We start from the raw sequence: 27,958 nt of genomic DNA, 5'->3' as shown, positions 1-27,958 counted from the left end.
ATTTAGCTGAGAGCTGCAGGAATGGAAGGGTAGGTATGATGAACAGTTCGCCGTTCCCTTCAGTCAAGTGGCAAATAACACCCGCTCCTTCATTACCACACACACACACACACACACACACACACACACCACCACACACACACACACACACACACACACACACACACACACCACCGGTGTCATATTGAGATGTGCATCTATCTCAAAGGCGGACAGGACACCTGAGATGTATGAGCCTTTTGGAGCCTCGGCGCTCGCTGACACGCTAGGCAGGATAACAGGAATGTTCTTTTCTAAATACACAGGCAAGACAGCTAGTGACAAACCCAGCTATCAAAACAGCTCTTAACTGCAAACATGTTTGCGTGTGGAACTTGGCGAACGTTGAAGTAACGTGGGACGAAAAACCAATTAAATGTAAAGGTGGGTCTCAAGGACGCTGTTCTCACACAGGACCTGTTAGAGAGGAGGGGCCGTCCACCCACTAGTTGCCCTCTTCGTGATTTGTTTAATAACGTTTGAGGTCAAGGGTCACAGCTAATTCTGAGAAGTGTCGTCATTTTACTAAACTCCTGGAAGGGGGATGGGTGGATGAGTGGACGGAGAGAGAGAAAGAGAGAGAGAGAGAGAAAGAAAGAATGAAAGAGTGAGAGACAGAGAGAGACAGAGAGAGCGAGAGCGAGAGCGAGAGAGAGAGACTGCCCCCCGAGTGTAAAAGAGGATATTTCAGGCTAAGGCATTTATTGGATGTCCTCAAATGAAATTAGGGTGAAAGCAGGACCATTACTCTACAGCATTATAGGATAAATACCCTTGAATAAATACCTGGGAGACCAGTGAATCCAACAGGAAATCATAGGCAGAGAGAAGATTAACACTCAATGAGTGGATACTCCGGACATGTCCCAAATGGCACCCTATTACCTACCAAAGTGCACTACCAGTGCACTAAATAGGGAATAGGGTGCCATTTGGGATGCACCTCCTGTACTCTCTCCTACACTTTTCTACGGTATGATAGGCCTCTACGACTCCCTTGGGCCTGCCTGCCTCCCACCTCTGTGAAGGAATGAAGGAAAGAAACTTTGGGAGTTTTTTGGGGAGGCGGAGGTGGGAGACAGCTATTACACTGTGATCTGATGATCTCACGAGCAAGAAAGATGGTACCGTAAAAATGGCGATTCTTCAAAGGAACTGAGTTTCAGAACCCAACATTGGGGCCTTAAACCACCTGGAGAATACTTATGACTAAAACAGAAAGCCTGGGGCAGAATCAATCATCCGTTATCCTCATAAGGTAATCAATCATAAAAGGTAGGGTTACGATGAGGTAATGTGCAGAGTGATGTGTTTGTGGCTGCCTGCCTGCACTAGTGCCTGCCTCAAGGTGCCAAAGTTAGCCTGCCGGCGCAACGTCGCGCCTCTGGGCTCTGCTCCGTGGGAGCTCTCCTTCGCTCGTTTGTCATGCACTGGTCGTTCCTCTCTTAACACAATTACGGCTGTTTGCTCTCCCACAACAGATGCTGATGAGGTGAGCGGGGAGGAGGGCGCGGATTCATCTAATGCCTACTACTGTGTGTGTGTGTGTGTGTGTGTGTGTGTGTGTGTGTGTGTGTGTGTGTGTGTGTGTGTGTGTGTGTGTGTGTGTGTGTGTGTGGATGTGTGTGTGTGTGTGTGTGTGTGTGTGGTGGATGTGTGTGTGTGTGTGTGTGTGTGTGTGTGTGTGTGTGTGTGTGTGTGATGTGTGTGTGTAATGTGTGTGTGATGTGTGTGTGTGTGTGTGTGTGTGTTGCGCACGTTCGCCCGGCGATAGGAGTAGAAATTGAATTTTGATAATGGAGTACATCCATTTGGAAAGGCTTGGCAGAGTAGGGACAGTGAGAGATCCGAAAAGGCAGCGAGGGGAAGAGCGGAAGGATGAAACAGCCACTTGACCTCCCTGTGTGTGTGAGCAGAAGGAGACATCCGGAGTGGTGGAGCCCGGCTGCTTACTGTAAACTCACTTTAGATGAGGGACACTCGGTCACCCAGAATGCAGATGACAGAGCAGTGTCCAGAGCCAAAGATACAGATGAATGATTATGTACCATGGGTGGTCCACGGGATGTGCAGATGACATGTGAGCCTGTAAGTAGTAGTAAGTGTGTCCACTAAGTAAAATGGATTTGAGTAAGGCTACATGAGTAAAGTGTTTAATGCACAAGGCTAATGTGTTTAAAGACACTAATGTGTTTAGAAGTGGAGGATACTTAGCAGAGGAGAGATGAAAGTATGTGGATGACATAAACAGAGGATTAGTCAACTATTTAGAAAGGAAAGAGAGTAGAAACTACGCTAAATGGGTATGGATGAGAAGTGTGTGTGTGTGTGTGTGTGTGTGTGTGTGTGTGTGTGTGGGGGGGGGGGGGGGGGGGGGGGGGGGGGGGGGGATGTGACAGCCACTCCCATAATTACCAACGCTGGGAGCTCAAGTGTTCTGGGGATTTTTTTGCTTGAAATGTCAATGCTTCCACATGGGACACAGGGTTGAAATAAAACAAGCCAAAACAAACCGAAAAATGTGGATGTCAACACTATTTTAAAGCGCTGTGGGACTGTTTCACGGTACAAGAGACAACAACATATATCATCTGCACGGTGGGTTTGGTTGCTACCCAATGTTACGGTCTCCAATCAAAAGGTCATTGAGAGGGAAGGCAAACAAAGAGCAGGAAGTAGGACATATAATATAGAGGGAAACTTCATATGAAGGTTTGGGTTAGCACAAAATAACACCTGTATTTACAGAAGGGCTGTAATAACCCTTAGTTCAAATGTACCTAGAGGCAGGGCCACTTAAATAAATAAAAACAATTCCTTCTCTTCCACTTATTCCAATTAGTAGTATTATCAAAAATAATGAACCAGATCAATTTAAGTCACAGAAAAAATGTGACTGGCCTCGAGGGCAGTTCAAACCACAACAAGAACAGGAAATAGTTTGGTAAAGCAAAATGACATTATTATTATTTTTTTTACAATTTGTACTGATTACTGTAGTGTTTAAATCAGGTTATATCTGAACATTTTACAGGAGTAACTTTCCACTTTACAGACGTCACTAAAACCTTGTCGTCCTCTCCCCTCTCCCTCACCATGGGTGGTAACAATTCATTTATGGGTAATTTAGAACTGTAGAAGGAGATGAACAATAATCATACACTCTTCTGTGGAATTAGTGACAGGTTTATGCACTTAGGAAAAGTAAACAGAAGTTATACCAGGAGGGAGAGAGAGAGGAGAGAGAGAGGGAGGAAGAGAGGGAGGAAGAGAGAGAGACGGAGAGAGAGAGGGAGGGAGAGAGGGAGGAAGAGAGAGAGACGGAGAGAGAAAGAGAGAAAGAGAGAAAGAAAGAGAGAGAGAGAGAAAGAGAGAGAGAGAGAGAGAAAGAGAGAGAAAGAGAGAGAAAGAGAGAAAGAGAGAGAGAGAGAGAGAAAGGGAGAGAAAGAGAGAGAGAGAGAGGGACAGAGAGAGAGAGAGAGGGAGAGAGAGAGGGAGAGAGGAGAGAGAGAGAGAGAGAAGAGAGAGAGAGAGAGAGAGAGAGAGAAAGGGAGAGAAAGAGAGAGAGAGGGACAGAGAGAGAGAGAGAGAGGGAGAGAGAGAGGGAGAGAGGAGAGAGAGAGAGAGAGAAGAGAGAGAGAGAGATGAGAGAAGAGAGAGAGAGATGAGAGAAGGAAAGAACCAGCACCTGTAGCTTATGCATCTGCTGTCGCCATGTCAACAGGGAGACCTACTTTTGACCAGAGCCTATAGGGCCAAAAGTAGTGCACTATGTATGGGATAGGATGACATTTGGGACCCAGTCAATGAGGCCTGGGAAGAGAAAAGAGAAGAGAAGAGGAATCCATGCGTGAGCCAAGAAGGTCTGGAGAGACTAGAGAGTGACGAGATGCTTGGACCCAGAGGAAGAGATACTTAATGATGAAATGGTGTTGAAAGCTACCGAGCCACACGAGTGAGAGGGACGATGTCTGTGGGTGTGTTGAAAGCTACCGAGCCACACGAGTGAGAGGGACGATGTCTGTGGGTGTGTTGAAAGCTACCGAGCCACACGAGTGAGAGGGACGATGTCTGTGGGTGTGTTGAAAGCTACCGAGCCACACGAGTGAGAGGGACGATGTCTGTGGGTGTGTTGAAAGCTACCGAGCCACACGAGTGAGAGGGACGATGTCTGTGGGTGTGTTGAAAGCTACCGAGCCACACGAGTGAGAGGGACGATGTCTGTGGGTGTGTTGAAAGCTACCGAGCCACACGAGTGAGAGGGACGATGTCTGTGGGTGTGTTGAAAGGCTACCAGGCTACCAGCTACAGTGATGGGGCACAGCGACAACACACACACACACACACACACACACACACACACACACACACACACACACACACACACACACACCAAGGGAGCCTTCAACACCATTTCATCACACACAATCACACACACGAGTGCACGTATCTATGCTCACAGTCAAAGCTATAAGAAAAGGCATGAGGTAATACCCCTGTGATGCTGTATAAAAAACAACCTCCCGTCTATGTAAAGATGATGAAACATGACCATTTTCTTGACCAAATCCACAGACTAGACAGTTTTAGAAGAAAGTAGACCAGAAGATATTGACACTTGACAGCCAATTCCCTACTGTACCCTTGTAGAGGAGACCAGTCAAACTGTCTCTGAGCAGCAGGCGACGGTGGACAGGTGGACACCACATCACTGAGGTACACACACACACACACACACACACAGACACACACAGAGACACACACAGAGACACACACACAGCCCACACACACACACACACACACACACACACACACACACACACACACACACACAGACACACACAGAGACACACACAGAGACACACACACAGCCACACACACAGCCACACACACACACACACACACACACACACACACACACACACACACACACACACCACACACACACACACACACACACACACACACACACACACTCACACACACACACAGCCACCACTTGACCTAGCCTGCAGCACCACCTCCATCTCGCAGTCTTAATTGCATTGGAATACACTTTGTGGCAAAATGAAAATCTGTCGCATGCCAATAATAAAATGAAAAAACATTGTCCTTCACTTCCGTTCTCTCAGCCGGTAGCCATGATGAGCGGGAGCGACCATTAGCCACCGTGATGCAGTTTGTACTTCCTCTCTCTCTCTCTCTCTCTCTGCCTGACGCCTGCCGGGGGGGGGGGGGATGGTATACGGTCATCACCCTCTCTTGGCTTGATTTTGAGTAGGGGAAAGTGTGTGTGTGGAGCACACTTTGGAGCAGGTAATTGAGAGCATGCTGGGATAATGGTCGTTCAGGAAGCTGCCATGACACCTCTACCAGGGGTAATTTGGGCAGACAAAAACTAGACTCTGGTAGGTAGGCAATACACACCGCCACACACAACACACACTTTAGAGACAAGCACACACATACACACACACACACACGAACACACACCTGGTATGATGCAGCAGCTGCCATTACTGCTTTCCCAGTGGCCTCAGCCAAAGTAGTGGGCCAAGAGGGGAAGGTGGACAGGTAAGGCAGGAGGGGGGGGTATAGATGGAGAGAGAGAAATAGAAAGATGGCACGAGAGAAAAGGGAGCAAGAGAGATGGAGAAAGATAAATAGAGACATAGAGCTGTGTAGAGAGAGAACAGACTGTGGTGGCGGGCTCTGCTCTGAGATAGTACAGATTAATTAACAGGGTGGCACGAACACAGCATGTCATGTGTGCAGCGGGTGGGCAGCCGGGTTGAGAGGTGGGCGAGACAGAGGGGCGAGACGTGTGACATTCAGCCGGCCTCCTCACACGTCGGTCGGGAGCTCTACTCTCGCTCTCTCTATCTCTCTCTCAACACCTTCTCCGTGGCTCTCTCTGCATATCACCTATCTCTCTCTTTCTCTCCCTCTCTACTTCCCTCTCTCAACATCTCTTTCTCTCTCTCTCTCATATCACCTATCTCTCTCTTTCTCTCCCTCTCTACTTCCCTCTCTCAACATCTCTTTCTCTCTCTCTCTCATATCGCCTATCTCTCCATAACCTCCATTATGCCTTTCACACTCACTCAATCTGTTCACTGCTGCTCCGAGCCAATCAACTGATCCCTCCTCTGCTCCGAGCCAATCAACTGGAAGATACATGTGGCAATAAGAACAGCCAGGCATTCATTCTACAGGGAGTGGCATTAAGTAAAGGCCACAGAATGGGAGATATCAAAATGAATAAGCCTAGGTCTATAATAATATCTTAAAACACACTGTGGAATATTCTAGAAGGACATCTCAAAGCAAATATAGGCCCAGGACTATTATAAGGTGTAAAACATAATCTACTGTAGGATATGTGTCTGTCAAATGTGTGAGATGTCCCACATTAAACAACCTCTGTAAAGCTGTGATCAGTCAAGGACACCCCCCCCCCCCCCCCCAGCTTTATCAAGGTGTTTGACATCGAGATTAAAACCACCCTGAGCACACAGAGAAAAGTGTTCAGCAAAACCAACACAGTCAATACCAGGGGATTTGGAACCATTGTTTGATCACACTTTCTGTGGGAATGGATCTAGCAGGGAGCTTTAAAACTAATTCCCATATGGTTATGCATAGACAACATTTTCTGTTTTAGGAAAGTCACTTCTAAATGTATTTTAAAAGACAAAAAGAAAAGCTGGTATGGTGTGTTTATAATCAAACTTAAGGGTCATATCCTTCCAATGATTTGGAAGGATATGATTGCATTTTTCATATTTTCCATCTGAATTGGTGGGATAAGGAAGTATGGTTATGAAAAATACACCTTCCCCACCCGTGTGTTATTATATTATACCCCTGGGAGACCTGTCCAACATTTCAAGTTTAACTGAAACACACATGTAGCCTAGCTGCCAGAGTTAGCCTAGCTGCCAGAGTTAGCCTTGCTGCCAGAGTTAGCCTAGCTGCCAGAGTTAGCCTAGTTGCCAGAGTTAGCCTTGCTGCCAGAGTTAGCCTAGCTGCCAGAGTTAGCCTAGCTGCCAGAGTTAGCCTAGCTGCCAGAGTTAGCCTAGCTGCCAGACTAGCTGCCAGAGTTAGCCTAGTTGCCAGAGTTAGCGTAGTTGCCAGAGTTAGCCTTGCTGCCAGAGTTAGCCTAGCTGCCAGAGTTAGCCTAGTTGCCAGAGTTAGCCTAGCTGCCAGAGTTAGCCTAGCTGCCAGAGTTAGCCTAGCTGCCAGAGTTTAGTTTTTCATTTCCCCCCTCCACCTCTTTCTCTCTTTCCTAACCACTCGTTCTCATTAAGACTATGGAAAACTTGAGGAGCGGATGGGTCGATGGTTTCATTTTTCAAGTGCTTGTAGCCATTAGACGGCCCCAAATCATCCATCAGGCAAATTTCTTTCTGGTTAGGGCCTGTCAATTTAACAAGTAGCGAGGCTCAATATGCAAGATGTATTACACTCCATTTCAATAACCTTCATTATTTCTTTCAAGTGTCGTTCGTTTCGTTTTCTATTTCCCTTCTTATCCACACACACACACACACACGCACACACATCCTCTTCACCGACAGCAGCAGAATCTCCTTGCCAAATTCAGTACTTGAGAAGCACACCACTCCGAGCCAGGTGACATTTGATTTGCCTATGATCAATCAGAAGCAAAGCCTCATTCCCATTTCCAAACCATTGGCCACAGACATAACATGATACCTGCGTGCCAATCCACCCCATCTAGACTTGAGGAAGAGTGCAATTCTATATCTTGTGGTGCTGCAGAAAATTCTAAAAGGATAAAATGTGTGGGATGTTGAATTCCAACTGAAAGCGCCCATAAACTGAAGTCAAACACACGTAAATGAAAGCTCTCCAAAAATGGCTCCCATTGCCATTAACAAACCTGGGCTCATGTGAACCCATATAAACAGTTCTGGAGTTCTCTCAGTAATAATAACGATAATAAATTACTGCAGACTACAAATTGTAGAAGACTGCAACAGAGATCAAAACAGTATGCGTGCAGTAGGCCTATTTTTTATATGTAAAAAATGATTCATTCATTTAATCCATGCACACTCTCCAAAACAGCTGAGCAAAATAATTGAAATGTAGCCTAATCACACAAAGCTAATCTAACCACAATAGCGAAATAAATATTTTCAAACCATTTTCTCTGTAATTGCTAAAAACCAACCCAATCCAAGAACATGTATAAACAACTCATTCTCAACGAGAGCAAAGGGTCACATTCTTCTCTTTGTGTCCCAAATGGCACCCTAGTACCTATATAGTGCACTCCTGTGGGCCCGATAGTAAAAAGTAGTGCTCTACATAGGGAACAGGGTGCCATTTGGGATACGTCCTCTATTTACACCTGCCATGATCACTTTGGCTCAACTGGAATGGTCGGTCGTTATAACAACAACAGGGAAGGAGCACTTGAGGAAACATGTACGGTTTGAATTGTCAGGGATCTCACGGTACAATACTATCAGGATACTTAGACGCCAATACCATATGTATTGCCATTCGATGTTCCAAACGTATTGCGCACCATATGTCTGCTGCAGAGAATCAACAGAGACCATGAGAAAACGAGTCTTGATCAGTCAGGGAAATAAAAGTGCTGAAAACATATTGGCTCCCTATTTATAAAGAAGATGGAGAACAAAACATGAAGGAAAAATACTGGAGTTTTGGAGCAGGTACAGCCAACTAGTGCACAAATAATATTGTGATACTGTCAATATATTATAATATATTATATCCCAATATGTAATTGTATCGCCCCCCCCCCATCACTAGAAACATGTAGTCCGGATAGTGGATAGTGTGTGTGTGTGTTTGACTGTGTCTGTGTGCGTGTGTGCACATGAGAAAGAGAGGGGTGAAATCACCCCCCAATCTATTGTCACTTTAATGAACATATCTGTTCCTGGCTGGCTCGGCTTTGGTCTGAAGAGGTTACAGCATCTCAGTCTCAGTCTACTCTACTCATTCTGGCCACAAAGCTGGACTTTGTAGGAATGTTGATCTCTCTCCAAAAAGCGTAGGGTGGGTTAGCCTCAGCTCCGGCCCTGGCTCTCACTGAACTGAATGGCTGATTCAGACCCAGGCTCAGCCACAAAGAAAAGAGGAGAACGATAGCTTGATCCAAACAAGAGAAACAAGTCTGCTTCACCGTTCTGTGACCCCCCCCCCCCCCCCCCCTGACTGTAGGAAAACCATGGGGGGAACACGGTTCATGTTTGTGTTCATGACCAACCGTTTATTTACTGCAGCGTTCATAAAATATAGATTGGGACATGGGCAGAGATACGGGAGAGCAAGATGTGGAACGTGAAAAATGCCAGCACAGAGCAGCGACACGCCGGTCAAAAAATATCTGCTCTGCTGAGTGAAAGAACAAGCCAGATATGTACGAGAAATAACGTTACAGGAGTAAGACGCAGCACAGAAGAAAACACACAGGTCAAACATATCTCTGCTGTGAAAAGGAAAAGGTAGAGTTCAGAGAGATTAAAAGCAGGCATAAGCAAGAGAAGCTACGCTTCAAAGCATCACGTCTCCACAAGACTACTGTAATATCAGCCATGCTGAAAGGGAAATCGCCATTTTCAATTACTGAATGTCAGAGGAAATTTCTCGGGCCTATTTTTAAACACGATATTATCGTCAATTCTTCGAGCACATTCAAATCAATAACGCCATATATCAAAGAACACGCAGGGTATCTGGTGTCTGAAACTATGACATTACATTCAAATTACAGAGAGAATAATCACTTCATTACCTTCAAGCTGAGCTCTTGTCCAAAGCGTTTTTTAATCAGTCACTCACAGATAGCTTTTTTCATATACAGTATTGCCATGACTGTAGGCTACTTATATTCAGTACAGTACTCCTGTGACTGTACACAAGTTGCTCAGCGGGGTTCCTCTGTGGCCGAGCAGCGCCCTCATTTTAAACAGGTAAGGCAGAATAGGGGCTAGGTCACATGGTGTTGAGCTGACCTATCCTACACGCCTGACGGAATATTGGGCATGAGGAAGACCAGCAGCCAATCAGAAATGGTTACGGAGGGAGCATGGTAAGCGAATGGAGCAGGGCGGTGTGAGGAAAGCACACTTGGCATACTGTACTATGAGGAAACATCAGTCACGAAAATACAGAAGTCAGCCATTAAGAGGTCTATAAATACATGTTCCATTTCAAACAGTAAAGACGACAAAGCAACATCACCTCAACCATAACACAAAAAACTATGACAATTCTTTACATTTTCAATTATCATTATTATTATTTATCTTACTGTACATCTCAGACACTTGGGAGAGATACACCACTAGATCTTTGAGTAAAGGGTGTACATGTCGTACATCTTTAACCGTTGGGATTAATAAATGCAACAGCTGGGGAATGGTACATGTTCTGCTTGACGCTGGAGGGTCAATTAATAATGGTGGAACTCGCGCTCTCTCACAGATGATACTCATGAACGCACACATAACCAGGAGACCCCTGAGGCAACAGAGCAGCGGAGGGACAAACACACACACACACACAGTGGAGCGACACACACACACAGTGGAGCGACACACACACAGTGGAGCGACACACACACAGTGGAGCGACACACACACGCAGTGGAGCGACACACACACAGTGGAGCGACACACACACAGTGGATCGACACACACACACGCAGTGGAGTGACACACACACAGTGGAGCGACACACACACGCAGTGGAGCGACACACACACACACGCAGTGGAGCGACACACCCGCAGTGGAGCGACACACACGCGCAGTGGAGCGACACACACGCAGTGGATCGACACACACACACACACACACACACAGTGGAGCGACACACACACACACACACACACACACACACACACACACACACACACAGTGGAGGGACAAACACACACACACACAGTGGAGCGACACACACACACAGTGGAGCGACACACACACAGTGGAGCGACACACACACGCAGTGGAGTGACACACACACAGTGGAGCGACACACACACGCAGTGGAGCAACACACACACACACGCAGTGGAGCGACACACCCGCAGTGGAGCGACACACACGCGCAGTGGAGCGACACACACGCAGTGGATCGACACACACACAGTGGATCGACACACACACAGTGGAGCGACACACACAGTGGAGCGACACACAGACACAGTGGAGTGACACACACACACGCAGTGGAGCGACACACACACACACGCAGTGGAGCGACACACACACACACGCAGTGGAGCGACACACACACACACGCAGTGGAGCGACACACACACACACGCAGTGGAGCGACACACACGCAGTGGAGCGACACACACGCGCAGTGGAGCGACACACACGCAGTGGAGCGACACACACGCGCAGTGGAGCGACACACACGCGCAGTGGAGTGACACACACGCAGTGGAGCGACACACACAGTGGAGCGACACAGACACAGTGGAGTGACACACACACGCAGTGGAGCGACACACACGCTGTGGAGCGACACACACGCAGTGGAGTGACACACACACAGTAGAGCGACACACACACACACGCAGTGGAGCGACACACACGCAGTGGAGCGACACAGACACAGTGGAGTGACACACACACGCAGTGGAGCGACACACACGCTGTGGAGCGACACACACGCAGTGGAGTGACACACACACAGTAGAGCGACACACACACACACGCAGTGGAGCGACACACACGCAGTGGAGCGACACACACACGCAGTGGAGCGACACACACGTGCAGTGGAGCGACACACACGCAGTGGATCGACACACACACAGTGGAGCGACACACACAGTGGAGCGACACACAGACACAGTGGAGTGACACACACACACGCAGTGGAGCGACACACACACACACGCAGTGGAGCGACACACACACACGCAGTGGAGCGACACACACGCTGTGGAGCGACACACACAGACGCAGTGGAGCGACACACATGCAGTGGAGCGACACACACACGCAGTGGAGCGACACACACGCGCAGTGGAGCGACACACACGCGCAGTGGAGTGACACACACGCAGTGGAGCGACACACACACAGTGGAGCGACACACACAGTGGAGCGACACACAGACACAGTGGAGTGACACACAGGCAGTGGAGCGACACACACACACGCAGTGGAGCGACACACACACAGTGGAGCGACACACACACGCATTGGAGCGACACACACACGCAGTGGAGCAACACACATACACAGTGGAGCGACACACACAGTGGAGCGACCCACACACAGTGGAGCGACACACACACAGTGGAGCGACACACACACAGTGGAGCGACACACACACAGTGGAGCGACACACACACACGCAGTGGAGCGACACACACGCAGTAGAGCGACACACACACGCAGTGGAGAGACACACACGCGCAGTGGAGCGACACACACGCGCAGTGGAGTGACACACACGCAGTGGAGCGACACACACAGTGGAGCGATACACACAGTGGAGCGACACACAGACACAGTGGAGTGACACACACACGCAGTGGAGCGACACACACACAGTGGAGCGACACAGACGCAGTGGAGTGACACACACACAGTAGAGCGACACACACACGCAGTGGAGCGACACACACACACACGCAGTGGAGCGACACACGCAGTGGAGCGACACACACGCGCAGTGGAGCGACACACACGCAGTGGATCGACACACACGCAGTGGAGCGACACACACAGTGGAGCGACACACAGACACAGTGGAGTGACACAGACACACGCAGTGGAGCGACACACACACACACACGCAGTGGAGCGACACACACACACGCAGTGGAGCGACACACACGCTGTGGAGCGACACACACAGACGCAGTGGAGCGACACACATGCAGTGGAGCGACACACACGCGCAGTGGAGCGACACACACGCGCAGTGGAGCGACACACACGCGCAGTGGAGCGACACACACGCAGTGGAGCGACACACACACAGTGGAGCGACACACACACGCATTGGAGCGACACACACACGCAGTGGAGCAACACACATACGCAGTGGAGCGACACACACACAGTGGAGCGACCCACACACAGTGGAGCGATACACACACAGTGGAGCGACACACACACAGTGGAGTGACACACACACACGCAGTGGAGCGACACACACACGCAGTGGAGCGACACACACAGTGGAGCGACACACACGCAGTGGAGCGACACACACAGGCAGTGGAGCAACACACACACAGTGGAGCGACACACACACGCAGTGGAGCGACACACACACGCAGTGGAGCGACACACACGCAGTGGAGCGACACACACAGAGTGGAGCGACACACACGCAGTGGAGAGACACGTACGCAGTGGAGCGACACACACACAGTGGAGTGACACACACACACAGTGGAGCGACACACACACGCAGTGGAGCGACACACACACGCAGTGGAGCGACACACACGCAGTGGAGCGACACACACGCAGTGGAGCGACACACACACGCAGTGGAGCGACACACACAGTGGAGCGACACACACGCAGTGGAGCGACACACACAGGCAGTGGAGCGACACACACACAGTGGAGCGACACACACACGCAGTGGAGCGACACACACACGCAGTGGAGCGACACACACGCAGTGGAGCGACACACACAGAGTGGAGCGACACACACACGCAGTGGAGAGACACGTACGCAGTGGAGCGACACACACACAGTGGAGTGACACACACACACAGTGGAGCGACACACACACGCAGTGGAGCGACACACACACGCAGTGGAGCGACACACACGCAGTGGAGCGACACACACGCAGTGGAGCGACACACACACGCAGTGGAGCGACACACACGCAGTGGAGCGACACACATGCAGTGGAGCGACACACACACACAGTGGAGCGACACACACGCAGTGGAGCGACACACGCAGTGGAGCGACACACACACAGAGGAGCGACACACACACACACAGTGGAGCGACACACACAGTGGAGCGACACACACACACGCAGTGGAGCGACACACACACACACAGTGGAGCGACACACACACGCAGTGGAGCGACACACTATGCATCCATCATGAATGTTTGAAGGCATACATCATCCCTCCCCAGCTGGAGGAAGTGTGGGGAGCCGGAGGTGAGATATGGCGTCTGGGGAGCCTGGGGGTGAGGTATGGCATCTGGGGAGCCTGGAGATGAGGTATGGCGTGTGGGGAGCCTGGAGGTGAGGTATGGCTTGTGGGGAGCCTGGAGGTGAGGTATGGCGTGTGGGGAGCCTGGAGGTGAGGTATGGCATCTGGGGAGCCTGGAGGTGAGGTGTGGCGTGTGGGGGGCCTGGAGGTGAGGTATGGCGTGTGGGGAGCCTGGAGGTGAGGTATGGCGTGTGGGGAGCCTGGAGGTGAGGTGTGGCGTGTGGGGAGCCTGATGTGGCATGTGGGGAGCCTGGAGGTGAGGTGTGGCGTGTGGGGAGCCTGATGTGGCATGTGGGGAGCCTGGAGGTGAGGTGTGGCGTGTGGGGAGCCTGGAGGTGAGGTGTGGCGTGTGGGGAGCCTGGAGGTGAGGTGTGGCGTGTGGGGAGCCTGGAGGTGAGGTATGGCGTGTAGGGAGCCTGGAGGTGAGGTGTGGCATGTGGGGAGCCTGGAGGTGAGATGTGGCGTGTGGGGAGCCTGGAGGTGAGGTGTGGCGTGTGGGGAGCCTGGAGGTGAGGTGTGGCGTGTGGGGAGCCTGGAGGTGAGGTATGGCGTGTAGGGAGCCTGGAGGTGAGGTGTGGCATGTGGGGAGCCTGGAGGTGAGGTGTGGCGTGTGGGGAGCCTGGAGGTGAGGTGTGGCGTGTGGGGAGCCTGGAGGTGAGGTATGGCATGTGGGGAGCCTGGAGGTGAGGTGTGGCGTGTGGGGAGCCTGATGTGACATGTGGGGAGCCTGGAGGTGAGGTATGGCGTGTAGGGAGCCTGGAGGTGAGATATGGCGTGTGTGGAGGAAGGTAAGGGGGGAAGGTTCAGGACAAATGATCCAGGAGTCGGACTCTGGGCAGCCCCATCCTGCCCACTGCCCTCACTGGCGTCCAGACACACTCACGCACACACACACACACACACACACACACACACACACACACACACACACACACACACACACACACACACACACACCTCATTACATCCCCATCACAGCAAGTAACTGGCATAGACCGCTCACTGCCGAGGGTCAATGTCTCAACTCCAATTGAGCGTTCCTCTAATGTGTGCCAATATGGCCATTGGCTGGTGGTACATGGATGGTCCACTGACATAATATGTCAATAAGTAGTGTCTTAAGAGCTGTACAGCATGTCTAATATTCTGTTACAGCTTTTTCATCAATTCTGTTTGTATTGAAAAAGTGATTTATGAAATTGGGTTTTTAAATATTTTTAAGCAGGTAACAATAAGAACTGACAATAGCATTTTGCAACACTTTAATAGCACAAAAGTAAGCACCAAAGCAGGTATTCTGCAAGGGAGAACCAGGATGTTGTGTTCCAAACACCATCAAATTCAGGGACAGAGTGAGCGGGATTGAGCATTGTCGAGCCAACGGAAAGAGTACATCTTTTATTTTTGTTTTCGCACCGAACACATTTTCACACCTCCAGATCTCTATTCGTTGTTGGTTCACAGACCACATTTTCATTTCACATCAAACCATATGGTTCCATCTAACACAAGAGATTCGGCAAACTTCTGGAAGAAACGTATGTTTGAACCATATTTTACACGTAACAGTTGTTGTCAAACTATCTTTGTCCAACCAACCACATAACTCCACAGTGAAACAACGTGAGTTTACAGTGGGCCTACATGTACCAGAGCCCCCAATAAATGATCCTACATTTTGAGATATTATGAAACAACGTGTGTTTACAGTGGGCCTACATGTACCAGAGCCCCCAATAAATGATCCTACATTTTGAGATATTATGAAACAACGTGTGTTTACAGTGGGCCTACATGTACCAGAGCCCCCAATAAATGATCCTACATTTTGAGATATTGTGAAACAACGTGTGTTTACAGTGGGCCTACATGTACCAGAGCCCCCAATAAATGATCCTACATTTTGAGATATTGTGAAACAACGTGTGTTTACAGTGGGCCTACATGTACCAGAGCCCCCAATAAATGATCCTACATTTTGAGATATTGTGAAACAACGTGAGTTTACAGTGGGCCTACATGTACCAGAGCCCCCAATAAATGATCCTACATTTTGAGATATTGTGAAACAACGTGTGTTTACAGTGGGCCTACATGTACCAGAGCCCCCAATAAATGATCCTACATTTTGAGATATTGTGAAACAACGTGAGTTTACAGTGGGCCTACATGTACCAGAGCCCCCAATAAATGATCCTACATTTTGAGATATTGTGAAACAACGTGTGTTTACAGTGGGCCTACATGTACCAGAGCCCCCAATAAATGATCCTACATTTTGAGATATTATGAAACAACGTGTGTTTACAGTGGGCCTACATGTACCAGAGCCCCCAATAAATGATCCTACATTTTGAGATATTATGAAACAACGTGTGTTTACAGTGGGCCTACATGTACCAGAGCCCCCAATAAATGATCCTACATTTTGAGATATTGTGAAACAACGTGTGTTTACAGTGGGCCTACATGTACCAGAGCCCCCAATAAATGATCCTACATTTTGAGATATTATGAAACAACGTGTGTTTACAGTGGGCCTACATGTACCAGAGCCCCCAATAAATGATCCTACATTTTGAGATATTATGAAACAACGTGTGTTTACAGTGGGCCTACATGTACCAGAGCCCCCAATAAATGATCCTACATTTTGAGATATTGTGAAACAACGTGTGTTTACAGTGGGCCTACATGTACCAGAGCCCCCAATAAATGATCCTACATTTTGAGATATTGTGAAACAACGTGTGTTTACAGTGGGCCTACATGTACCAGAGCCCCCAATAAATGATCCTACATTTTGAGATATTGTGAAACAACGTGTGTTTACAGTGGGCCTACATGTACCAGAGCCCCCAATAAATGATCCTACATTTTGAGATATTGTGAAACAACGTGTGTTTACAGTGGGCCTACATGTACCAGAGCCCCCAATAAATGATCCTACATTTTGAGATATTATGAAACAACGTGTGTTTACAGTGGGCCTACATGTACCAGAGCCCCCAATAAATGATCCTACATTTTGAGATATTGTGAAACAACGTGTGTTTACAGTGGGCCTACATGTACCAGAGCCCCCAATAAATGATCCTACATTTTGAGATATTGTGAAACAACGTGTGTTTACAGTGGGCCTACATGTACCAGAGCCCCCAATAAATGATCCTACATTTTGAGATATTGTGAAACAACGTGTGTTTACAGTGGGCCTACATGTACCAGAGCCCCCAATAAATGATCCTACATTTTGAGATATTGTGAAACAACGTGTGTTTACAGTGGGCCTACATGTACCAGAGCCCCCAATAAATGATCCTACATTTTGAGATATTATGAAACAACGTGTGTTTACAGTGGGCCTACATGTACCAGAGCCCCCAATAAATGATCCTACATTTTGAGATATTGTGAAACAACGTGTGTTTACAGTGGGCCTACATGTACCAGAGCCCCCAATAAATGATCCTACATTTTGAGATATTGTGAAACAACGTGTGTTTACAGTGGGCCTACATGTACCAGAGCCCCCAATAAATGATCCTACATTTTGAGATATTGTGAAACAACGTGTGTTTACAGTGGGCCTACATGTACCAGAGCCCCCAATAAATGATCCTACATTTTGAGATATTGTGAAACAACGTGTGTTTACAGTGGGCCTACATGTACCAGAGCCCCCAATAAATGATCCTACATTTTGAGATATTGTGAAACAACGTGTGTTTACAGTGGGCCTACATGTACCAGAGCCCCCAATAAATGATCCTACATTTTGAGATATTATGAAACAACGTGTGTTTACAGTGGGCCTACATGTACCAGAGCCCCCAATAAATGATCCTACATTTTGAGATATTGTGAAACAACGTGAGTTTACAGTGGGCCTACATGTACCAGAGCCCCCAATAAATGATCCTACATTTTGAGATATTGTGAAACAACGTGAGTTTACAGTGGGCCTACATGTACCAGAGCCCCCAATAAATGATCCTACATTTTGAGATATTGTGAAACAACGTGAGTTTACAGTGGGCCTACATGTACCAGAGCCCCCAATAAATGATCCTACATTTTGAGATATTGTGAAACAACGTGTGTTTACAGTGGGCCTACATGTACCAGAGCCCCCAATAAATGATCCTACATTTTGAGATATTGTGAAACAACGTGTGTTTACAGTGGGCCTACATGTACCAGAGCCCCCAATAAATGATCCTACATTTTGAGATATTATGAAACAACGTGTGTTTACAGTGGGCCTACATGTACCAGAGCCCCCAATAAATGATCCTACATTTTGAGATATTGTGAAACAACGTGTGTTTACAGTGGGCCTACATGTACCAGAGCCCCCAATAAATGATCCTACATTTTGAGATATTGTGAAACAACGTGTGTTTACAGTGGGCCTACATGTACCAGAGCCCCCAATAAATGATCCTACATTTTGAGATATTGTGAAACAACGTGTGTTTACAGTGGGCCTACATGTACCAGAGCCCCCAATAAATGATCCTACATTTTGAGATATTGTGAAACAACGTGTGTTTACAGTGGGCCTACATGTACCAGAGCCCCCAATAAATGATCCTACATTTTGAGATATTGTGAAACAACGTGTGTTTACAGTGGGCCTACATGTACCAGAGCCCCCAATAAATGATCCTACATTTTGAGATATTGTGAAACAACGTGTGTTTACAGTGGGCCTACATGTACCAGAGCCCCCAATAAATGATCCTACATTTTGAGATATTGTGAAACAACGTGTGTTTACAGTGGGCCTACATGTACCAGAGCCCCCAATAAATGATCCTACATTTTGAGATATTGTGAAACAACGTGAGTTTACAGTGGGCCTACATGTACCAGAGCCCCCAATAAATGATCCTACATTTTGAGATATTGTGAAACAACGTGTGTTTACAGTGGGCCTACATGTACCAGAGCCCCCAATAAATGATCCTACATTTTGAGATATTGTGAAACAACGTGTGTTTACAGTGGGCCTACATGTACCAGAGCCCCCAATAAATGATCCTACATTTTGAGATATTGTGAAACAACGTGTGTTTACAGTGGGCCTACATGTACCAGAGCCCCCAATAAATGATCCTACATTTTGAGATATTATGAAACAACGTGAGTTTACAGTGGGCCTACATGTACCAGAGCCCCCAATAAATGATCCTACATTTTGAGATATTATGAAACAACGTGTGTTTACAGTGGGCCTACATGTACCAGAGCCCCCAATAAATGATCCTACATTTTGAGATATTGTGAAACAACGTGTGTTTACAGTGGGCCTACATGTACCAGAGCCCCCAATAAATGATCCTACATTTTGAGATATTGTGAAACAACGTGTGTTTACAGTGGGCCTACATGTATCAGAGCCCCCAATAAATGATCCTACATTTTGAGATATTGTGAAACAACGTGTGTTTACAGTGGGCCTACATGTACCAGAGCCCCCAATAAATGATCCTACATTTTGAGATATTGTGAAACAACGTGTGTTTACAGTGGGCCTACATGTACCAGAGCCCCCAATAAATGATCCTACATTTTGAGATATTGTGAAACAACGTGTGTTTACAGTGGGCCTACATGTACCAGAACCCCCAATAAATGATCCTACATTTTGAGATATTGTGAAACAACGTGTGTTTACAGTGGGCCTACATGTACCAGAGCCCCCAATAAATGATCCTACATTTTGAGATATTGTGAAACAACGTGTGTTTACAGTGGGCCTACATGTACCAGAGCCCCCAATAAATGATTCTACATTTTGAGATATTATGAAACAACGTGTGTTTACAGTGGGCCTACATGTACCAGAGCCCCCAATAAATGATCCTACATTTTGAGATATTATGAAACAACGTGTGTTTACAGTGGGCCTACATGTACCAGAGATGGCAACAACAACAAAGAAATCCATCATAATTTTAGACGCTGACATAATGCCGTCAAAGCCTAGTGCCTGGAAAGGGAGGAGTCCATTCATATTTTAGTGAGGTTCATAGGGAAAGACAATTGGCTGATGTTAGGAAGGGCTAAATAAATCTGGTGGTTGGAGTTGGACACGGGGAAAAACGATAGAGCCAGGTGTGTGTGTGTGTGTGTGTGTGTGTGTGTGTGTGTGTGTGTGTGTGTGTGTGTGTGTGTGTGTGTGTGTGTGTGTGTATGCTTGTGCATCATTACAGAGACACACAGAGGGGTTTCCACTCTAATAATACACTGACTCTCTGTAGTGCTGTTCATTGCATCAGCAGCCATCGCCATCGGACTGGCAACAGAGCAATACATAAATGTGTTTTAGCAGGTGTATTGAGGAGTGTGTGTGTGTGTGTGTGTGTGTGTGTGTGTGTGTGTGTGTGTGTGTGTGTGTGTGTGTGTGTGTGTGTGTGTGTGTTTGTGGGGGGGGGGGGGGGGGGGGGTTCACTGGGCCAGAATAACATCCCCACACACAGCTGCCTTTCATTAAGGTTCACATGCTGCTATCATAACAAATCGCCTCCCTCGAAGAGTGGGAGGGAGGGAGGGAGGGTGGGTGGGGGATGTTGGGCGGGGATGTGTCAGGGGGAGGAAGTGTGTGTGTGGGGGGAGGAAGTGTGTGTGTGTGTGTGCTTGTGTGCATATTAAATAAATGGGGGGGCTTCACTAAATCACAAACATTCACCTTTCCCCTCTCCAATCTCTCCCTGTGATATGTTGTGATTGACAAAGTCACAGACAGACAGAGGAGCTGTCCTCCCTTTCCCTTCCCTCGTCCCACCACGCCACCACTTCACAGGTGCACTCAACTCAGTGAGCTGGGAGCTGCTCGGGAGCTTGGCTGGGGCTGGTGTGCACTGTGCACTGCTTGCCCATGGCGGAAGGGAGCCTCTCCTCGTCCCTCCCCTCCTCCTCACCTCCGACCCTCCCCCGTTTCAGCATGGCTGGGCTGCAATGAGCCCTGCTCCAATGAAACACGCTATTCCAGGCAGAGTGTGGCGGTTGGTGCCGCCGCTCCTCTCCTCTGCTGCACTGCTCACGCACCACACTTAACAAGCTGCTGGTGAATCAGCCTTGTGCATGCCCTTGGTGGCTATTCCCTTACTCCCTCCTCTTCTATACATCTGTCGCTCTACCTTGGCCTCGCTTCAGTTTTCATGGTTGCTATACCATGGCCACCGTCTGTCTAAGGAGAGGAGGGATTCTCTACTCCAGGCCTTTACGTCTCTCTCTTGCCCTATCGTTTGGCAAGCCTCTGAGGTGAAGTACCGGGTCTTCTGTTCAAACGGCATTGATCCGATAGTATTAATGAAACTTAGGCACATTTGACAGAATTAACACTTCAATATGTCACTGAAAAATGAATTAGAGGCTATATTTACACAGAATGAACCATCTGGTGCACACAGGGAAGTAACGCCTACTCCTGAATAAGAACGCACACTGTTGATGTGATCAGAATGACAAGTGGCAACCGTCTTTCAACCGGTCACACCTGGGCATGGATTTAGAGTGAGGATCACGACGGCCAAACGCGACTTTATTAACATCGTTATAGTAACAAATAATGCCTTCTCTCCTTCCAAAGTACCCCGCACCACCGCCACCAAAGGCCCTGTCACGAGGGTTTTAAAGAATCACTGGCTACGTATGAGTAACAAATGAAACCTCAGATCTCCAAAGTGATCCCATCAATCATCTGAGAGTTAATGTGAACTAATAAAATCACATTTTTTGGACATGGGAGATCGACATCCCCTAGTGCACCAAGCTACGTCAGAAATTGATTACGACTGCACTTCAAATGAATTTGACCTGCCCACCCCACTCCACCTCACCCCACCTCACCCCACTCCACCCCGCTCCACCTCACCTCACCTCACCCCACTCCACCCCGCTCCACCCTGCTCCACCTCACCCCACCCCACCCCACTCCACCCCACTCCACCCCACCCCACCTCACCCCCTCCACCTCACCCCACCTCACCCCACTCCACCCCACTCCGCTCCACCCCACCTCACAGCTCTCCACCCCACCCCACCTCACCCCCCCCCCACCTCACCCCACCCCACTCCGCTCCACCCCACCTCACAGCTCTCCACCCCACCTCACCACCCTCCACCCACCCGGGAACCATTTGTTTCGCAGCAATAGAAACATTCGTCTGTAAAAGGCCTACCAGGGGCGGTTTCATAAAGAAAATACCTTCTGCAAAGAAGGTGTGTCTAATACATCATGTTCCGGTCCTCAAATCTAGACATAAATAATATACATTTATTTTCGTTTTTCACAAACTAACTTTTGCTTATTACCTTCAAAATATTGGTCTTAAAGGTTATTGTTTAGGGCGGAATTTAAATACAGCAATTTCCTCACTAAAAGGCAATTAAATATCTTTCATTGTGGTTCTTGATTACCTAGCCTAATCATACAGTTCCCCTTTGCAACAATTTCAGTTATATAATTGAAGGGTCACAGGATCAAATGACATCCAGCAGGCATCTAGAGGACACATCTAGAGGACGCATAGCAGTCCTGTATGTGGATGCCAGTGCCATACGTTAAGTAGGCTGGGTGTAGACCACACTAAACCAAACAGATGCGTTTACACTGTACGACAACCCAGTTGTCTGCCCAACAACAGCCCTGTGCCTGCTCAGAAGAACGGCAGGCTCCCTGTGCCTACTCAGAAGAACGGCAGGATCCCTGTGCCTGCTCAGAAGAACGGCAGGATCCCTGTGCCTGCTCAGAAGACCGGCTGGCTACAAACCAAAGTATGGCCACACAGAAATTAGGTTAGGTTATCAAAAATAATATAAAACTTCCTCGCACAATGAAAGTGAGCACAATTATTTGAAAAAAATAAAGCAAAAATACCACAAAAGATGTACAATACCTGAGTGAAAATGAGAGACAGCTTGAACAGAACGGAACAACTATCTGGCCTCTTTCTCTCTCCGAGAAACACACCAGACTGAACTGTAATAGTTGAACTGTGTATGAAATCTCTCTATGCAGTGCCAGATTATAGCCTGGTTAAACTCCATACGGCCCAGTCCCTGTTCAAACAAAGGCCTATTTAGGAGGATCCAGGAATCTTTCGTCGGCCTCTATCTTCAGTCTCATTTTTCAGACGCAATTACAGTACATGAAGATACCTCGGGTCTTTTCACCTACACTGGCTGTCTGCACCATGTCCAGGCTGTTTAGAGGGCACTGGTCTAAACCTACTGGAGTCAACCACTAGAAATAGTTGATATAAAAACAAATAAAAAAGAGATAAGAGTGCAACCTAATTTTACAATGTTTAAAATAAATTGAGAATGGAATTAAAACAAATGTTGTATGGAAAATGCTAGTGTGTGTGTGTGTCCCTATTTCTACTTACTAAACGTGGTGTGCTGATTCTAAGAACAAGATGAAACAGAACATTATGGAACTCAATGAAATAATCTACAACTGCAAAGTGACAGTGTTGACCTTTAACAAACACCGAAAACAGTCTCTATGTACTGAAATAACTACAACATGTTTGATAGCGTTACACTTTAATCTGGTGTTTCTGATGTGTAATAAAGTATATATTGATTGTCTAATAAATCATTGTTACGGGTCTGCTGTTTCTTTAACCAATATTACCCTGAAACAATGTTTCACCCCATATCTTAAAATAGCCTAACCTGGGGGTTACATTCAAATGAATGTGAACTACGGAACATTTTAATTCTGCTGTGGGCTAAAGGGACCCCCAGGCTCAGTGCCTCCGGGGAAAAGAAGGGCAAAGAAGTGAGCCAAATCACACACTACACACTCCATGTCTATCTAAGGGACAACGACATGATTCATAGTCCTTTTTAAAATGAATGTGAACTGTAAGCTTTTCAAATATTTTGGTATACCGGTAGCGTATTCTGTTAAATCGCATTGTTGGCATCCCCGTTGGATAAAGACTAGGGTCTATATTCAATCAATAACGCTGAAGAGCCGCTTTATTGCGCAATTGACAATTAAAGGCAAAGTTCCTGTATTCACGGTAAACGCTGCATGTGTTAGCTCAATGTAAATGACTTGTATATTTATATCCGCAATCTGTAACGCTTCAGCGATACATATTGAATAGAGCCCTAAGACTACTTATACGGAGATAAATCTGTCAGGCTACAGCTTTAAGGAGCCAGTGAGAGGACGAAGCCAGTCCCTTATAATAAAGAAACACACGTTATGGATAACCAACACCGTATGCCCAGAAATGATGACAAACTGAAAGCTTTACAGTGTACTGTTATGTGTTTCGAAAGGTCCCATATAAACCGTAATGATACAGTGTATTAATAATACAGTGGAGCTGCATATCATGTATTTGTCGCATTTGTAGAGAAGGAAGACAACGATGTATTATTTTTCCATTTTATGCATTTGTCTGATTTACGCCAAAGAGCACCTGATACAAACTAACCCTGGCAGAAAAGTTAAAGGACTGAATACATCTACATGAGCCACAACAATAGCACTCATACATGGCAGCAATGTCTCCCAAGTTTGCGAAATAGCAACAATGTCAGAGAGCTGAATATATATTTTTTTAAATAACTGACATATAGTTGTGTGGATGGATTAAATACAACGTAAAATTACTGTAGGCCTTCAGCTGTACGCAATCAAAAGGCAATACAATTTTTTTTAAATGGAGCTTATTTTAAGCACGTGTGCACACGCCAGGTGAACTATTTTAATGCGTCCAACAATGCGTGATCGAATAAAATGCACATATGCCAGTTTATCCTGATCAAAGTAGTTCAGAAGTTTCACAATACACAACAGACATATACGCTACGGACGGTACCTCAAAAATATTAAATGGGATATTTCTATGGCACCTTTCATGTCAAGCGCTTGTAAAAAAATTAAAAAAAACGAACGGCGCGTAATTTATCAACAACTCTCACAGGAAGCAAACACTAGCCAAACCAATACCCGGATAATAAATGTGTTTATCATTTGGACAATATTAAAATAAAGAAATTACAACATGACAGTACAGTTTAGGGCCCTACCTGGTGTGGATTTGTCCGATTAGAATCCCATTGTTGTTCGGTATCGGTGTGTCAAAACTTCACCAAACGATGCTCCAACTTCTAGGGAATGCGTCGCTGTTCTCTGAATGGAATAGTCGGTGGTAAAACAAAGGTTCTGGCAAACACAACTCTCACTCCAGCTATTTCAAAACGATAGGATAGTCCCGTAGCTCAATGGAAATATAAAACATACCAATGTCGCCGACGGGCTGTTGGCAGATATTCACTGCTCTGGAACAACAGTGAAGGCAGTCTGATCACTCAACAGTAGAGGACTGCGCAGTGAAATAAGAAGAGGATTCGAGCATGAAGCCGTCCAGCAGTGAGAACCACACATGTGTAACTACTGAGGACCCTACCAACCACGGGCGACGCAAAACAGGGGGAGATCGAGTTACGATTGTAGTAGCCTATTTGCGCCGAGAGAACCCACTGGCTCCGTAAACGTCAGTCTCATTGACGAGACAAAACGACCGAAGGAAAGGCACTTTCTCACACTCTTCCGACCGCCAACGGTACAAGGTGGCTATTTTGTATTTTCAAAAGAACGGAGAGGTCTCCGGGTCTACGTGTATATTTCTGTCCTGCGCGCGATGGAGCGTCTCCTCCTTCTCGCAGTCAGTCGATGTAAAGACCCAGTGTTCCCCCTGCTGCGTCTAATCAGTATGTATATCTAGCACTATATGAGTAATAATTTAAGGGTCAGCCATGAGTTGCCTCGCGGTGTGATAAATGACTCCGCGACGGATGTCGAAGCAGATGAAGACGTCTGCGTTGGTACTGATTAGGCTACACACTCTGATAATGGATTTAGGGCTTCGATTTGGAGAGGATGGTGTATAGGCACAGGCGCAGGGTTATTTGTTTAGTACAGAGCAGCTTGTAGCCTGCATCAGTTGTTATGACATGTTAATAAATGCATCGTTATGTTGTTTTATTTTACGGTCACATATTTGTATAAGTAGGTTGCCATAATTAGGCCTGCTTAGAGATGGCAGGGTAAAATGATTTGGAATTCCGTCAAACAAGAAGTACTGTACCATTTGGTGCCATTTACAGTAATAACCAATTGTGTACTTTTTCCAGCAATATTACAAGATGAAACTGAGGACAAACAGAGCATTATATTTTAACATATATTGCAGCCAGCCACCCCACTAGAAAGTAAAAAATAATTACTAGAATCGGACTTTTTTTCTATTCCTGCCAACATGCAGATGCAGCCCATGGTTGCACATGCCCTTTTGCTTTGACTTTGATACCAATGTTAATAGTCAAATGTCAAGAGGGCATGTCTGAGTCAAACAGTTGACTGAAACTAAAAATATGAACATATTTTACAGCCTATGACATACACAGAGTGTACACAACATTAGGAACACCTGCTCTTTCCATGACTGACCAGGTGAATCCAGATGAAAGCTCTGATTCCTTATTGATGTCACTTTTTAAATCCACTTCAATCCGTGTAGATGAAGAGGAGGAGAGGTTAAAGAAGGATGTTTAAGCCTTGAGGATTGTGTATATTCTGCCATTCAGAGGGTGAATGGGCAACACAAAGGATTGAAGTGCCTTTGAACGGGGTATGGTAGTAGGTGCCGGCCGCACCGGTTTGAGTGTGTCAAGAACTGCAACATTGCTGGGTTTTTCACACTCAACAGTTTCCTGTGTGTATCAAGAATGGGCCACCACCCAAAGGACATCCAGCCAACTTGACACAACTGTGGGAAGCATTGGAGTCAACATGGGCCAGCATCCCTGTGGAATGCTTTCGACACCTTGTAGAGTCCATGACCCGACGAATTGAGGCTGTTCTGAGGGCAAAAGGGGGTGCAACTCTATATTAGGGTGTTCCTAACGTTTTGTACACTCAGTGTATAAGCCTGCAAATATTTAATAGAGACCAATATTTCTTGCAACTAACCAAACCAAACACACATCTTAAGATGAACAAATATGTCATGGTCTAACAAGCATGGTTCTTTAACCCTCTCTCCACAATATAATGACCTGGGAAAGATAAGCAAAATATCAGACAGACCGTCCACCTGTTATACCTGTAATATAACTTCTGCCTCGACTATCTTTTTAACTGTAAAAATCAGTCAGACAAGCTCAGGGCCAGATTCATCATTTTAATAAGGGTCAAGTTAGAGTTGAAACAGTTGTGTTGCAACTGCCGTTTGGCTTTACCACTGAGCCCCACCTCTTAGTCCACATACCCCTGTCTGTCTTTTCCTGATTTGAAAAACATTTGACTGAATCTCATGAAACTAAAAACCCTCTTGAGACAGACCTACACCCAGACACACAACCTGTTACAAGCCAAGCAAAAGGGATGAACTTTTAACAAGCTTTGCCCTCGTTGCCCTCCTCTGATACCTCACCTCAGACTGAGTGCATGGCCGGTTGCCAGGCAGTTAACAAGTGCAGTAGGTAGACGTACACAGCTCAATATCCCTACTCCCTCCCTGGTTGGGGTTGGGTGGAGTGAAGTGAAGTGGAAGCCGGTGGGAGGGTGGTACTGCCTTGCACCAGAACCAAACGAAGCATGCCATGTGTTTCTGGTTGCCATGGCGGCGTGCTGGAGAGCTAGTGCAT

General features: G+C 47.1%; 1 protein-coding gene across 10 annotated transcripts in view; it reads right to left on the bottom strand.

Moving 5' to 3' along the window:
* LOC106602442 (teneurin-3) overlaps window positions 1-25,977 on the bottom strand; it is a 401,337-nt gene extending 375,360 nt beyond the window's left edge. For 6 of the 10 annotated variants that reach the window (XM_082974186.1, XM_045716621.2, XM_045716622.2 and 3 more), the window contains exon 1: window positions 25,337-25,976. The gene's annotated coding sequence lies outside the window, so the exon portion shown is untranslated. Of the gene's footprint in view, window positions 1-25,336 lie in introns of all 10 variants that reach the window. The other 4 variants (XM_045716629.2, XM_045716627.2, XM_082974185.1 and 1 more) reach the window with 3 other exon arrangements.
* Between the last annotated feature and the right edge of the window lie 1,981 nt (window positions 25,978-27,958).

The sequence above is a fragment of the Salmo salar genome, chromosome 04 (genome assembly GCF_965601325.2).
Source record: "Salmo salar chromosome 04, fSalSal1, whole genome shotgun sequence".
Taxonomy (NCBI): Eukaryota; Metazoa; Chordata; class Actinopteri; order Salmoniformes; family Salmonidae; genus Salmo; species Salmo salar.
Note: the sequence above shows the minus strand (reverse complement) of the source record. Positions and strands in the feature narration are given on the sequence as shown.